Raw genomic sequence first — 14,706 nt, forward strand, 5'->3', positions numbered from 1 at the left:
GGGTGACATGTGGGTAACTCTAGCAAAAGATCCTACTGCCCTCACTTGATAGGGGAACTTGCATTTCTAGTGAGCTCTGCTCATGAGGAAGTTCAAGGTCCCTTCATAACAGCTGGTGGAGAATGCGGGCAGCAAGGGTGTGCTGGGACTTTAAAAATCACTAAAAACATGTTATTATAACGTGAAAAGTCCAGCTACCTGTCATGGCCCCATCAGAGGACTCATCAGATGAGGATAACTTGGGAGTAACAGCAGCAGACCCAGAAGGAGAAATGGAGGAAACTCCTGAGAACCCAGCTCCTTCTCCCCCTCAGCTGCAGAGCACCCCAGACACAGCTGAAGCCCTTCTGCCAGATGCAGACAGTGAACAGGATACTCCCCCCTCACCACTTAAGGCCAAAATGCTGGTGGCTCACACCTGCTGACAAATCTGCTCCTTAAAAGTCAAACCTTAGGCTCAGCTTGTTGCTGACTACAACGTCAGGCGTGACCACTGTGTGTCTTCCTATCCCCTGAACCTTGACTTGGACTGATCTCTTGGCAAACTAGACCTGGACCTTCACTGATGTCTCTTCTGGATTTCTGGCTTGGCATGTAAGCTTTGAACGGTCTCTGCCCTTATCTTGCTTCCTCCTTGCTAGCCTGGCAGATTTATAGCCAAGCTGCCAGCTGAGGACTTATGGCCTGGCAATTACCAAGGAATCTCCAGCCCTGCCTGCACCCCCACCGACACTGCTGTCTCAGTGAAGAGCTGATACTACCCTGGGATACCATGTAGTCAGTCCTGAGTGCATGTAAATGTTCTTGTGTATGTGTGTCTGTATGTTTTCACTCTTTCCTCAAAGGTTAAGGTGGGAGGTAAAGTGTGGTAATGCAAAGGTTTGAGTATTAATAAGGTAAAAAGTTTTCCCAGAACAAACGCTGTTTTCCTTTTGTTCCCTGTTCCCTTCCTTGACCCACAGAAGTGATCGATTTGTGAATGATTGTGGGCAAACATTCACACTGAAATTGAGCACTTGGATAAGGATAAATTAATCCATGAGACGCTGGTTTGTTCATGATTAAATTTATTTGGAAACTAGAGTTGTGGTTTCCAAAAACAGCATTTTGTTCTTCCCTCCACTTCCGCAAGATTGGGGGTCTTTACAATTGGGATCAGAGCTCCTTAGAAATAGGACCTGATTAGGGCCAGTTTGTGAAGACTGTACTTGCCTGGGGAAGATTAAAAATCCTGAGGACAAGGATCCTTCCTGCAGGATTCCCTATTTTTTGTACCTGTCCCTTTAATTTGGCAAAAAGTCCTTTAGCTTGCTGGCTTTTTGGCAGAGCTTGTGCCCAACAGTGCTGCTGAGAATGAATCAGGCTGGGGAAACTAGGAAAAAACTCCGCATTACCTAGGAGTGGGTTTCTACCTGGTGTGTTTTCTAAAGGAAAAAGGGCATTGCATAAAGAGTCAGAAACATGGCAAAGGGTGTAGGGTCACCTATGAGTGGGATTAACAGGTTTTTGAAAAAGCAAGGTGATATTTCTGCCATTGAGCTATGGATTTCAAAGCAAGGAAATTGTAGTTTTGGGGGGGTAACTTTTCCAAGCTCTGATATTTGTCTAGAATAAGTTTTGCTTCTCATCATTTGTCAGTTTTTAAAATTATTTTAAACTTGTAAATGTTAATTTTTTTTACATGGTTCTGTTTTTTTGTTACTGCATGTTAAGCCAGAATTGCAGAAAAGGGAAAGAGATTGGTTCCTCCCCTTGTTCTCTAGATCTAGCACAAACATATTAAGCATACATCTTGAAATCAGGAAAAGATACTAGAGTTCCTTTTGTTTAGTTTAGACCTGAACCTTTGGCTGTTGCTGGTAGATAAAAGCCTGGCACAGTTAGTTTTTCTGCCAGTAGCCAAAGGGGCAAAAGAAACAATAAAATTTCTTTTGGAACTACTCTACCCATTTACCTGTACATAAAGGGTGGCAATTTTAAGTGCCAACTAAATTTGCATGTAGTGCCTTGTGGGTAGAGATGTTTTTCTCCCCCCCCACACACTTTTTGATAGGGAAAAGATACCCATGAATTATCATAGAAAGGTTGTAAGTAAAATGAAGGACTGAAAAGTTGTAGGAAAGAAAAGGTAGGAATGCAATATGAAGGATTCTAGGAAATAAGTTTACATTGGGTTTACTTTGGGGTCAGTTTAGTTAGGAAAAGGTATAAAACATGAGGAGTGAGAAGGGGAAGGGAGTTCCTCTTCTGAAGGGCTCCAACCGCTGCTTTTCTTACCAAAGCACGCTAGCATCTTTGGGACAATTTCAGAGCTATGGATTTGGGTGATAAATTTCAAATCTGGCGCTGGTTACAAAGGGCGGAGGTTTTGCTCATTGGGCTAGTCTCTTTGCTTTAGTCTATCCAGTGCTGCTGAATGAATAAATAATAGTTAGAAAGCTGCTCATTGTCAACTGCAATTGTAAACAGCAATATTTTTCCTTGTTTCTTCTGTTAATAAAACCACTCCTTATTTTACTTTCAATGTGTGTCATTGGGTTAAGGGTAAATTTATACATGCTCTGGGGGTGACGTGCGGGTAACTCCAGCAAAATATCCTACTGCCCTCGCTTGATAGGGGAACTTGCATTTCTAGTGAGCTCTGCTCATGAGGAAGTGCAAGGTCCCTTTGTAACAATGTGCATAGGGTCCCTTCACACTGCAAATGAATATGCAGGACATGTGGGCAGCACAATCATTGGCAGTGAGGAGCAAGGCTAGCCAATGTCACTCCACAACTCACTTGCACATGCTTTCATCAACTCTCTCTCAGGTGTATTTTCATTATTTCAGAATGAGTGAATCACTAAGAGCATGTCAGTCAACTGATGAATGTGATGGCTAACACACACATACATGCATCACTGCCCATATAAGTGTATGCACTAGAGATGGAAGGACCTGTCAGATTTGGTTCTATCCATTTCTCATTTTTCCAATCTTAAATTTGGTTCAAATTCTGCAACAATGTGCATTTTTTTAAAAAAATAATCCTCATGAAAACTTTAGTGAGGTTTGTCTTAACAAACACATTTTTGTATCCACTTTTGAGTAATTACACATTTTTGCAAGCTATTTCTCTTAATATGATGCACTTTTGTATATTTACTAATATATTCATTTTCATGCACACTGAACCCCAATAAATTCATTTTTGTAAATATTGCTTGCTTGGAGAGCAGCGTCACAAAATTTGGATAATTTTGAATTTCGAAGGATGGCTGTGTTTCAGTTTTCAGATTGTTTTGGAATGTATGGATTTGATAGATTCGGCTTTAAATGTGAACTGAAATGAATGTATCCCCCTTCACTAGATGTAAACTTTATTACACCTTATCATATAAAAGTAGCTCTGGATTACTAAATGGATTCAAACAATTCTGCCTACTCGAAGCATAAAATTATACTTCTTCCATGGTAATGGGCATTAATTGGACAGCGCTATTATAGGCAGAAATAAAGAGGTGGGATTTCTGTCTTTGGGTTAACTAGAGCCACAAGTTTATTGACATTGCGAAGGAGATCTGCACCAAAAAAAATGTACACGCTGGTTAAGACAGGTGCAATCTAGCAGTCTCCCCCACCACCTAGCTGAGGGAAAGCCTGTCCCGAGTCACAAACAATTTGTTGATTGCTTCCACCTCTTCTTTCCTCATATTTCTGATGTTGAAAGAGGCTGTCTTGAGCCACATGCACCCTAAGCCCCAAAACTCTGAATGTGTGAGCCGCGCAAGACCCAATGAATCCTGCTGCTGGACCCAAAAGCCCTGGGAGCAAGCCGAGGGAATCCCATCTCACCTTGCTAGTGCCTATAGGTCAGCCTTTCCCAACCGGTGTACTTCCAGATGTTGTTGGACCACAACTCCCATCTTTCTGACCACTGGCAATGCTGGCTGAGGCTGATGGGAGTTGTGGTCCAACAACATCTGGAGGCACACTGGTTGGGAAAGGCTGCTATAGGTCTTCGATGACTGTGCTGCCTTGTATACATCCTAGTTTTCCACATGACTCCACTGCTATGATCAGACTACTATACTATTTAATTTATTGCCCTCCCCCTCCTCCATGCCCTAATTGCCAGTTCCCAAAGCAAATAGTGCCAAATAGGCAACAAACAAACCCAGATACAGATTGTCTAATCCAGGTAACAACTCTTTGCTACTTAACCCATTATGAAACAGGTTACAATTGCACTGCCACCTTAAGGGCAGGTGGGGAAGCTGGGGCGAAAATTAAGCACGTCAAGGAGCAGGTGGCAGTGATCGTATACAGACAAGGCAGTCATATTTTATGATGTTTTTTATTGTTTTCAATGTCTCATGTTTTATCAGTCTTGCAAATGTGGTTGTACGCTGCCTTGATATTTTATGAGTGGGCGGTTTATAAATAAATACACAAATAAATAACTAGTTAGACCCGCCCATATCCCATGACTTAGCATGCATCCAGTCAAAAGTGTCTGTGTGCCCTGCCTCTATTTGAAATTGGAACTGGACACAATGATCCCCCTCTCCACCCTGAGGGAATTGGGGGAAAGAAGTTGAGAAGTCATAGGCAGGAAACCTGAGGTGGGCCCCCCTGCAGGCCAAGATTCTGCCATCCCAGGGCAAGCGGTCCAGGAAGCTGAAATGCAACGCACATGCTTGACACCATCTCAGAGATGCTTCCCCCTCACCCCTTACACTTTCTGCTGCTGGATGAAACCTGAGGAACCAGATGGTTAGTGGTGGAGCATGGTGTGCTTTTCTAACCTTAGTCAGTCCTAGAAGCTGCCTGACATTGGCAAGTACTGGCTCCAGCCACAAAGCAATGCAGAAAAATATCATTTATTTCCTTTGCTTTACAAGAGCATCAAGGAGTTCTGAGTACAGCAATACACTTTGTCCTTGCTGGGTTCTTCTGAGGTTTGCCTGAGTACTTAAAACATAAGAAGCAAACTCAATGCTTTTGAGTGTTTCTTTTTCCATTGAGCATTGCCATGATTAAAGCTTTATACACATCATTCCCTGTTATCATCCCGGATCGATATATGACTACATATGATTGTATGTGTGCATGCACTCATGCACGGCATTGTATAGAAAATTCTAAAAGCCATCAGCATAGTAATTTAACCTGCTGCATTTTAGAAGCAATCTGGAAACTGTTTCTAGGTAACAGGTTATTTCCTCATAATGTACTAATTAGCAGTGATCAACTTCCACTGGGTCAGCAGCTGTAATTAGATGAGACTGAATGCAGGCAAATTAGGTCCTGAAGGAGGACCAGCTTATACAGGTAAGATGCTGAGATGGATGTTTCAGTATGCATGCCTATAATAGAGCCCTAGGGGTGGTGTTAGGGAAAGTTGGGGAGACCTTTTCAAGGCTGCACAAACAAATGCAGTCTCTCTCCCCCCCCCCCTGCTGTTTACCAGGACTGAAGGTGACTTTCATGGCCAAACAATGAGAAAGACAAAGGCATGTGTTTACCTAGCATCACTGAGTGGTATTTTTGATGGTATATCAAAGTTACCCTTTAAGAGATGAAACAGATGGAAAGGAGCTTTTGGGAAAGCAAGATTAAGCATGAAAAAACAGCAAGGAGATAGCATATTCTTTATCTCAGAGCTTGGTGAAATGAAGAAAATGTTCATAACCTGAAAGATCCTGTGTGAGCAGGATGGAAAGAAACATTATAAAATATAGTGGTATGTTATGCCAGAGACCAAATATCACATACAGGAGTCCAAGTTTAATGAATTTTTGTTTTGCCTTTTTCTGAGGGTGGGGGATGGAGGAAGAACATGGATCAGGATCATGAGGTGGGGGTGACATGGACTTTAGCCCTTTGCCCTGGTGAGGCCCAATCAGAATACCTTCCCACACACACACCTGCTACTTGCAATGGGAAGAAAGCTCCTGTTGACATCAGTGGAGCTTTCCTCTCACTGCAGATAAGGGTTAAAGGTGGGAGTTGGAGGTACTGTATTACAATGGTTCTGCTCCTGCCTGCTTTTCTGCTTTTGTTACCAGAAAGTATTACTAGGAGATTGTTGCTCAGCTCCATGGCTTTTGGGCTGCAGGGTCCCACAAGGGTCCATTCTGTTTCTTGTGCTGTTTAACATTTATGTGATACTGTTGGGAGCTGTCATCCAGGGACCTGGAGCACAGTGCCATCAATATGCTGATGACACACAGCTCTATATGTCCATCAGAATCAGGAGAGGCTGTGAAGGTGTTAGGCAGGTGTCTTGAAGCAGGGATTGAGGACTAATAAATGAGGCTGAATCCTGAGAAGAGGGAAATGCTGTGAGTGGGTGGTTAGCATATCCAGGAATTAAGTATATGACCTGTTCTGGGTGGGGCTGCACTCTCCCTGAAGGAACAGGGTCATAATCTAGAAGTACTCCTGGATTCCAATGTCTTACTGGAGTCTCAAGTGGCTTCTGTGGCTAGGAGTGCTTTGTGGTCGTGTGAAAAAGCGAGTGCCCAGTTCCGGTGTTACCCGGCAGTGAGTTAACCAGAGAACAGAGATAAGTGCAGACTTCTGAAAGTTTTAAGAGTCCTTTACTTGGTATAGACACAAGCCTCAGACACAGACAATCCAGCTTCACTTTCCTCTCCATAGACTTTTCCCCAAACACCGGCTGGTTTCGCTTTCCAGCCTTTATCGAGATGGTTGCCCTTGCCAATGCCAGGTGTTGGCCTTGGCAGCCTGGCAAGCCTCTGTAAGCAGATTAACCCCTGCTCTGCTTTGCTCTGCCATAGTCTTGATGGAAAAACTACAGACAGTACTGCTCAATGGTCAACAGTCCCCACCTTTTCCCATAAAGACTATCTATTTTACACATCCGTCTCCCTTTTACAAACATGTTACAAACAGTACATACATGTTACACATTCAGCAGTGCATCAATACATTTTCAGTTACATGCTTCAGTTCAGTTTACAGTTACATTTTTCTTTATTCCTTTATTTCACAGAGGTTTTACAAACACTTATACCATCATCAGTCTATCACTTTGGGTTTTACACACTCTATGTATAATGTGTCAGCATCCATTTCTCTGTGTATGTGTGCCTCAATTCCCTTTACTTTGGCAATTCTGAATCTGTCCGGCGGCACCCCCAAATTTGCCCTTTCAGAACGCCTCAAAGGTTGACTATCACTTGTACCAGGTTTATCAGTTTCTTCTTCTTTTATCCCTGTTTCGATGTCATGTACTGTGGGTGCATGTGATGAACCATTCAAAGCAACATATGTATTCCAATCCATTTCTGATACCTTTATGCTTCGACTTAAGACTGCCTGTCTTTGACTGGGAACCCACACTCTATAACATGCATTCTGAAATCCAATCAGATTAACCTACTTATCTTAACGGAGCCATGCCCCAAAACGTTTCTTCTGGAGCCATCAGCCAAAATCACAGTCTCTTGCACAGCTTTCAAAGTGTGAAATAGTTTAGGGTCTGTGATCATACTGTGGGACGCCCCCAAATCAAGGACCCAATCTTCACCTTTAACACAGTTCTTTGATTTATGAGTTTCCACACTCACCATTTTCACGCTTGACTTCCTCCAGCCCTTATCTCGCTGCTTGGCTGCACAGTCTCTTAGTAAGTGTTCTTCAGAGTTGCAATAGAAACACGCTTTTAGTCCATTCGCTCTGTCTTTGAACAACTTCTGTTTGCTTTCTCTTTGCTCCATCCTGTTCTTTTCTCTGCTTTCTTGGCGTCTCTCATATTCCTGAAGCAGCTTGCCACCAATATATTCCTCTGACAAACCCGTGTCAGACATAGCTTCCATTGAAGTCACGAGAGGATTCCAGGTGTCGTCTAGAGATGACAGGATGATGTATACCTTTTGTAGTTGAGTATGAATGATTTCTCTCTCCTCCAATTCCGCAAACAGCCTCTTAAATTCCATGAGGTGCTCAGACATAGTTCTGCCTTCAACTAGTCTCATCTGGTATAATTGGCACGCCAGATATATTTTACTGCTCACTGTCTGGCGTATATGAATCCTGTTCAAAGTCTTCCACACGTCTTTCGCTGTAGGCTGGTCCTTTGCATACAATAACTGTGAGTCAGATAACGCAAGAATAATCAACGCTCTTGCCTTCTCATCTCTCCGCGTCCATGCCAGTTGTGGAGCTGCTGGTGGGGTCCTCTCAATTACCTCCCAGAGGTCTTTTATTAGGAGAGCCTGCATGCGAAGTCTCCAGCTGGACTAATTCTTTTCCGTGAGCCGCTCAAGAGTCATGCCTGCTGTCAACATTGCAGCCATGTTCAGCACGACTGCTCACCTCTCCAACACTCGGCCACGTTCCTCAGCTTCTAGCTTGCTTTCGTCTTTCAGCCCCTAAGCCTGGGCTACAGCCTTCACAACTGCACTGGTTCTACTGGTTTGCACTGGTGTTCACTGGGCAATCTGGGCCCATAACCCCTGTGGTCATGTGAAAAAGCGAGTGCCCAGTTCCGGTGTTACCCGGCAGTGAGTTAACCAGAGAACAGAGATAAGTGCAGACTTCTGAAAGTTTTAAGAGTCCTTTACTTGGTATAGACACAAGCCTCAGACACAGACAATCCAGCTTCACTTTCCTCTCCATAGACTTTTCCCCCAACACTGGCTGGTTTCGCTTTCCAGCCTTTATTGAGATGGTTGCCCTTGCCAATGCCAGGTGTTGGCCTTGGCAGCCTGGCAAGCCTCTGTAAGCAGATTAACCCGTGCTCTGCTTTGCTCTGCCATAGTCTTGATGGAAAAACTACAGACAGTACTGCTCAGTGGTCAACATGCTTATCCCTAGCTTAGGTTAGTGCTCTAGTTATGGCTGTCTATCTGGGATAGCCTGGCCTCAGTTGTCCATGTTCTAGTGACCTCCTGCTTGAACTACTGCAATGCACTCTAAATGGGTCAGCCCTTGAAGATGGTCTGGAGGCTGCAGCTAGTGCAGAATGCAGTTGCTCAGTTGGTAAGTGGGGCAGCCTGATAAGACCATGTGCCACCAGTCCTGAATGCACTGCCCTGGATGCCAGCGAGTTACCAGGCCAATTCAAGACATCAGTACTAGCATATAAAGGGATAAATGTCTTGGGACCCAATTACCTGAAAGAGCGCCTTCCCCATTTTAAACTATCTCAGATCATATGATCAGCAGGTGAGTGACGCCTTGTTGGTGGGTGCCACCACCAGGTGCTCCCTGATTAGTGTTGACCCATGACAGAACTTTTTCCAGTGATGGTTACCTCTTTGTGAAATGTGCTGCCTGATGAGGTGCATCTCAGTTATTGACTTTTAGGAGGAATTTGGGGGAAAAAACCCAGTTTACTCAGTAGGGTTGCCAGGTTCTTGGCCTGAGACTGATCCCGTATCTTTAGGAGAAGAGAAGGTCAGCCAAGTGCAGGTATTCTTGCAACAGTGTAATGGGAAAAACCACAAGGTGGAATTCTCCCTTCCCCCTGCACAACTTTTAAAGATACAAAAGACCTCTTGGTTGCCAGGCCCAGCCTCCAAGAGGTCTTCTGTATCTTTAAAAGTTGTGGAAGGGGGAGAGAGAATTCCATGTGGTTTTTCCCATTACAGTGTTGCAAGAACACCTGCACTTGGCTGACCTTCTCTTCTCCTAAATATACAGGATCAGTCTCAGGCCAAGAACCTGGCAACCCTATTACTCAGGCATTTGGTGGCTGAAGGATACTGCTCCTGGCAGCCTTGGAACACTGGATGAAAGAATGTTTAACTGTAACTGTTTTGTTGTGGATTCATTTGCCACTCTGGGATCCCTTGGAAGGAAGGGCAGGATTTAAACTCAATAAATAAATGTGTCCCCATGTCATGGTCTCACTCCTGCTCTCCTGATGGTGTCAGGTATTTGTTAAAGAAAACACAACTATGCAAGTGTAAACTACATGATAAACATAATGCCTAGTTTGGCCCTCAGGCTCCATAGACCATCATGTCTTTTTTTGGTAAAAAATGAGGTGCCAAAACTCATACCTTCATAAAAAATTGTGTGAGTGCCAGCACAAAATGGTTGCCATGGGTAGCAAAAAAAGAGTTGCCAGTACTTCATACTGATGCATACTGTCACAAAAAAGCACCGCTTAAAACTATTCCTGGATTGTTCCATTTCAAACTTCCGGTAGGGGTTTCACATGATTAAATGCTTTCTCATGGTGGAGAAAATGCTATCGGTACAAAACTAGCATGTCAAGGAGAATGGTCAAAGAAAACTCTTCTCCTTGGCTTGCTTGGTTACTACACTGGGCAATTAAATCCTTTGAATGCCTTACCTGCAGTCTGAAATGGTGCAGTCCAGGAACAGTTTTATGACAGAACAACCTATTGGTCTAAAGAGGACAGGTCATTTCTGAGAAAATGCTCTTGCTTTCACTCTTCCTTTGGTAATTATAAATAATTGTTTATATAATACTAAGTATGTGAAATGTAGGGGTGTGCACTATTATCTGGCGAATGAAAATAAAAGGAAACAGACATTTGATTCACAAAAGGTAACAAAAATGATTCATATTTTGCAAACCCATGCATGAGTGAGAGACTGTAGAAGTATACAGCCTGTAACTTGTTGCATACACAGAATTACTAGGAACATACAGATACCGCCTGAGAAATTCTGCTAGTTGTATCAAAACCTTACCCTTCCCTTGAAATTCCTTAAACGTTTATCTAAAGGAAAAATGTCCACATTTGCCTTGAAATTTTGGTTTTGCCAAAATTCAGTGGCAACTTTGGTTCTATTTATTTCTGTTGCTTTGACAGTTTCTTTCCCTGCCTCAACAGAGGATGTGACTTTAGCTAGCTATCTGCATTCATGTTTTCTATGAAGCCAGCTAAGAAACGTTGCTAGACTTATGAAAACTCTCTTAATTCTAAATTTCTGAGCTAGCCATTTCCTTTCAGATGAAATTTGATGGAAAATCAAGCAATGACTTCAATCCAGTGTGAACCAATCCTCACAGTTTAACAGGTTTCTATGCAAACAGTATCCAGGCGCATGTGCAAAGGCCTACTGTTGTTGGGGAATCCCTTGTATTCAGAATCCCAGCATTGGGGAACCTCAGGCCCTCTAGATGTTGGTTTCCAATTCCCACCAGGATCCCACTACCATCATCATCAAATTCTTTATTGCATAGTCCACAGACCTCCGCAATTGAACAAATAAAACATACATACAATAAAACATAACAGCAACAATGCATAAAATCAGGACTTAGGCTTAACCAAGTTCTTCCTTATCTGCATGGCCTGAGTTAAAAATTTGCCTACACAAAAGGTAACAGATTCATCGGAGCCCTGAAAAAGAACAGTTAAAAGTGTATTTTTAGACCGACCTGGAAAGGATAAAAGAATAGGAGATAAAAGATCGTTTCTGAGACAATCATAAAATTTACAGTAAAATAGGACATGTGGGACGGTCTCAATCTTGTGTACGTTACATGGGCAGTACCTGAGGTTTCTTGGGGTCTTATCAAACCTACCCTCGAGAAGTCTTGACAGGAGGGCATCAAAGCGAGCCAAATTAAAAGCCTTCCTGTATTTTGGGACGGTAAGCCAGTATAAGTAACGCATCCCATCGGCATGAGGTAAAACACTCAGCCCCAACGCCCAAGGAGAGCAAGGGCCAGATGCCTTAACCAAAAGCTCTTGATTGTCAATATCTGTTAATCTGTGTTTTACCAGAGCCTTGGCTGCTGTAAATTCCATGTTTAATAGTTCTAGAGGGGAGAGACCAGCTAAAAGAACTTTTTCCATGACCAATTTGGGCCATGAAATGTTAAAAAGAGGGTTTAAAACTCGCCTACATAGGATTCAGGGAGGAGTATGGAAGAACAGCGGAGCCAGAAATAAATGGTGTGTAACCAGGTTAAACAGTGAAGGGAATTTAAACCTGCTTCCAGAAAAAGTGTAGCCCCAGAAACACATCATCTGGGGACACCAAAAATAGTTCTTAAGAAAGGATAAAGGATGCCATCCAAGCACCCTTTATAGTATGGCATCCAAATTGGGACCCCATATAACAATGACAGAATAATTTTAGCTCGAATTATACGGATCCCACTACCAGAAGATGTAAATGGCCACCAACTTGGATGGCCTTAAAAGGGGACTGGACAAGTTCATGGAGAATAAGGCTATCATTGGCTACTAGTCATAACAACCATATATTCTGGTATCAGAGAAAGTATGCCTCCTCTAAATACCGGCTGCTGGGGATCACAAGCAGGAGAGGGCTATCACACTCAGGTTCTGCTTGTGAACTTCATGTAGGCACCTTAATGGCCACTATGATAACCTAAGTATAACCCAATGGAGCTTTAATCTGATCCAACAGGGTTCTTCTTATTTTGTGTGTGTGTGTACTTCCTTCAAGTCAAGTCCGACTTATGGCGACCCTATGAATAGGGTTTTCATGAGGCTGAGAGGCAGTGACTGGCCCAAGGTCACCCAGTGAGCTTCATGGCTATATGGGGATTCGAACCCTGGTCTCCCAGGTCATAGTCCAACACCTTAACCACTATGGTCAATGGTCAGGGATGATGGGAGTTGGAGTCCAACAACACCCGGAGGATGACAGTTTCCCCATACAGCCTCTTCCTATTATTAAATCATTGTATCAAAAGAAAAGGGAGAATATATATGAATTTGCACTTACACTTCTCTAGCCAGGACCAATGGACATACATACACAAATATTGGGTAGATATGACAGTGCTTAAAATTTTCAAAACAGACATCCTCCTTGAAGAATGCAATCCTCATTTGCAACCATGAACCGCATAGGGTTGTTGATTACAGCTGGATGAATGCGTTGATGCAGATTTACACGGCTAATTAAAGGTGTAAATCTCTCCTGCACAGAAGGCCATTGCAAATCCTAAAGCCTGCTTAATTCCACTTAAGTCCCACTTTAGATTATCACTTGTTTCCAGCCACACAAAATGTATTTTCAATTATAGTTGGCATGAGTGTGCTAGACTCAAAAAGGCAAGGAAGAAACCCCATCCTTCTTCTAAAGTTCTTAAACAGCTGTACATAAACAAAGAAAAAGGTTTTGGGGTTTTCTTTTAAAAGGAATAGTTCTGAACTTGCTTTCTTACAGCACAATCCTGTGTATGTCTGTTCAAAAGTAACTCCAACTGAATTCAATGGAACATACTTCCAACTAAGTATAGATAGAATTTCATTGTCTCTGAGATGATATAGTGAGCTATGGTCCTTAATTGGTGATCAGATGACAGATGTCATACATTTAGGGACAGGGAAGAGATTAATCACAATGGCGTTCCCGCCAATGTGGGGCAAGTTTGCCGCCACCCACACCTTCATAGAAGACTCGGGAATGTTCCCGAAGGATTTAAAGCTGGGTCATGGGGGTTTCCCAGCCAATGGGAAGAAAGGATGAGCTGGTTTATGAGCTGGCACCCCCCCTCCCTTGTCAGTATGGGCTTAGCTAGTCAACACAGGGGCTGAGTAGTAATTTTTCTGAACTCAGGATCCCTTTTGTTTTGCCTACTCCATACTGCTTGGGTTGATTCAATTGGCCCTCGGGGGGGGGGTTGGGCTGACTTGCATTGGCTGGCATGGAATTCAGGCAGGTGAGGAAGGTGGGAGTACAAAGCAGGTGACTGAGGCATTTTATTAAAGGGCACTCACTAGGGAACCAACAGTCAAGAACCACCAGTCAAGAGGATCTAGGGGGTGTCCTTGTGGGAACAACTTGTGCGTCAGGGTGAACGCCTGTACGGCAGGGCCGGGGTGCAGAGGTTGCAACCACATGTTTGGCTCTTCTAGCAAGGAGGGATAATTTCACCCACATCTTTGCTGGGGAGTCATGGTCTGTAGTGACTGACATGCCCAGGGAACTGGAGGAAACACTCTCTCCCAAATAGGTATCCTCACCTGCCCAAAATATTTTCAATTTAGCAATTGGCAAAAATTGGATGAAGCTTAATATTTGTTATATTTTAAACAAATATAACATTATTCTACAACTGTGTCATGAGTCTTCTTTGGTGTGGTGGCAATTGTTCTTAAAACACCATGCAATATTTCATGGTATTTTAGGAATATTGCTTTCCCACAGCTGATAAAAGTCTTCACTGAGATAAGGATCCAGCAAATGCCAACTGCTAACTTAGATGGCATGTATCAACACTTTTCTGTAAAACTGGAGTGGGGAACCTCAGGCCTGGGAAGGGAGTAAAAATGGCTCTCCAGATCACTCTGACTGGCACCTGGAACTCTCCTCAGGCTGTGCCTCTTCTCATTAGGCCATGCCACTCACAAGCCTCCTTGAATGCTGTTGCCCAACTGGGAAGTGTCACTGAACGATGAGAATACCTGTTGCCTGCCAGGACAGATGATGAAGAGATGGGTGAGGATGTGTCTAGAAACTTCTGTCTTTTTCTGGCCTACAGTCACATCCTCACTTTTGCCTCTGGCCCCATCCGCTATTGCAATGTGGCCCCTAGAAGGTTGCTCATGGAGAGATGTAGCCCTTAGGCTGAAAAAGGCTCCCCATCTTTTCTGTAAAAGATGGATTATATATTTATGGAAGAGGTTGTATGGAGGATTTAGCTCATTATTTATTGTTTTGTCCTCCTTATGCCTGACCCAGATTGAAAATATTATCCCATTATGTGTCTCAATGTAATGGGTGGTC

At 43.3% G+C, this 14,706-nt stretch overlaps 1 long non-coding RNA gene across 3 annotated transcripts in view; it reads left to right on the top strand.

Annotated features, from left to right (window-relative positions):
* The first annotated feature begins 5,243 nt into the window (after positions 1-5,243).
* LOC133364010 (uncharacterized) overlaps positions 5,244-14,706 on the top strand; it is a 179,922-nt gene continuing 170,459 nt past the window's right edge. For all 3 annotated transcript variants that reach the window (XR_009757802.1, XR_009757801.1, XR_009757803.1), the window contains exon 1: positions 5,244-5,316. This is a non-coding gene — a long non-coding RNA (uncharacterized LOC133364010). The remainder of the gene's footprint in view (positions 5,317-14,706) is intronic.

The sequence above is a fragment of the Rhineura floridana genome, chromosome 9 (genome assembly GCF_030035675.1).
Source record: "Rhineura floridana isolate rRhiFlo1 chromosome 9, rRhiFlo1.hap2, whole genome shotgun sequence".
Classification (NCBI taxonomy): domain Eukaryota; kingdom Metazoa; phylum Chordata; class Lepidosauria; order Squamata; family Rhineuridae; genus Rhineura; species Rhineura floridana.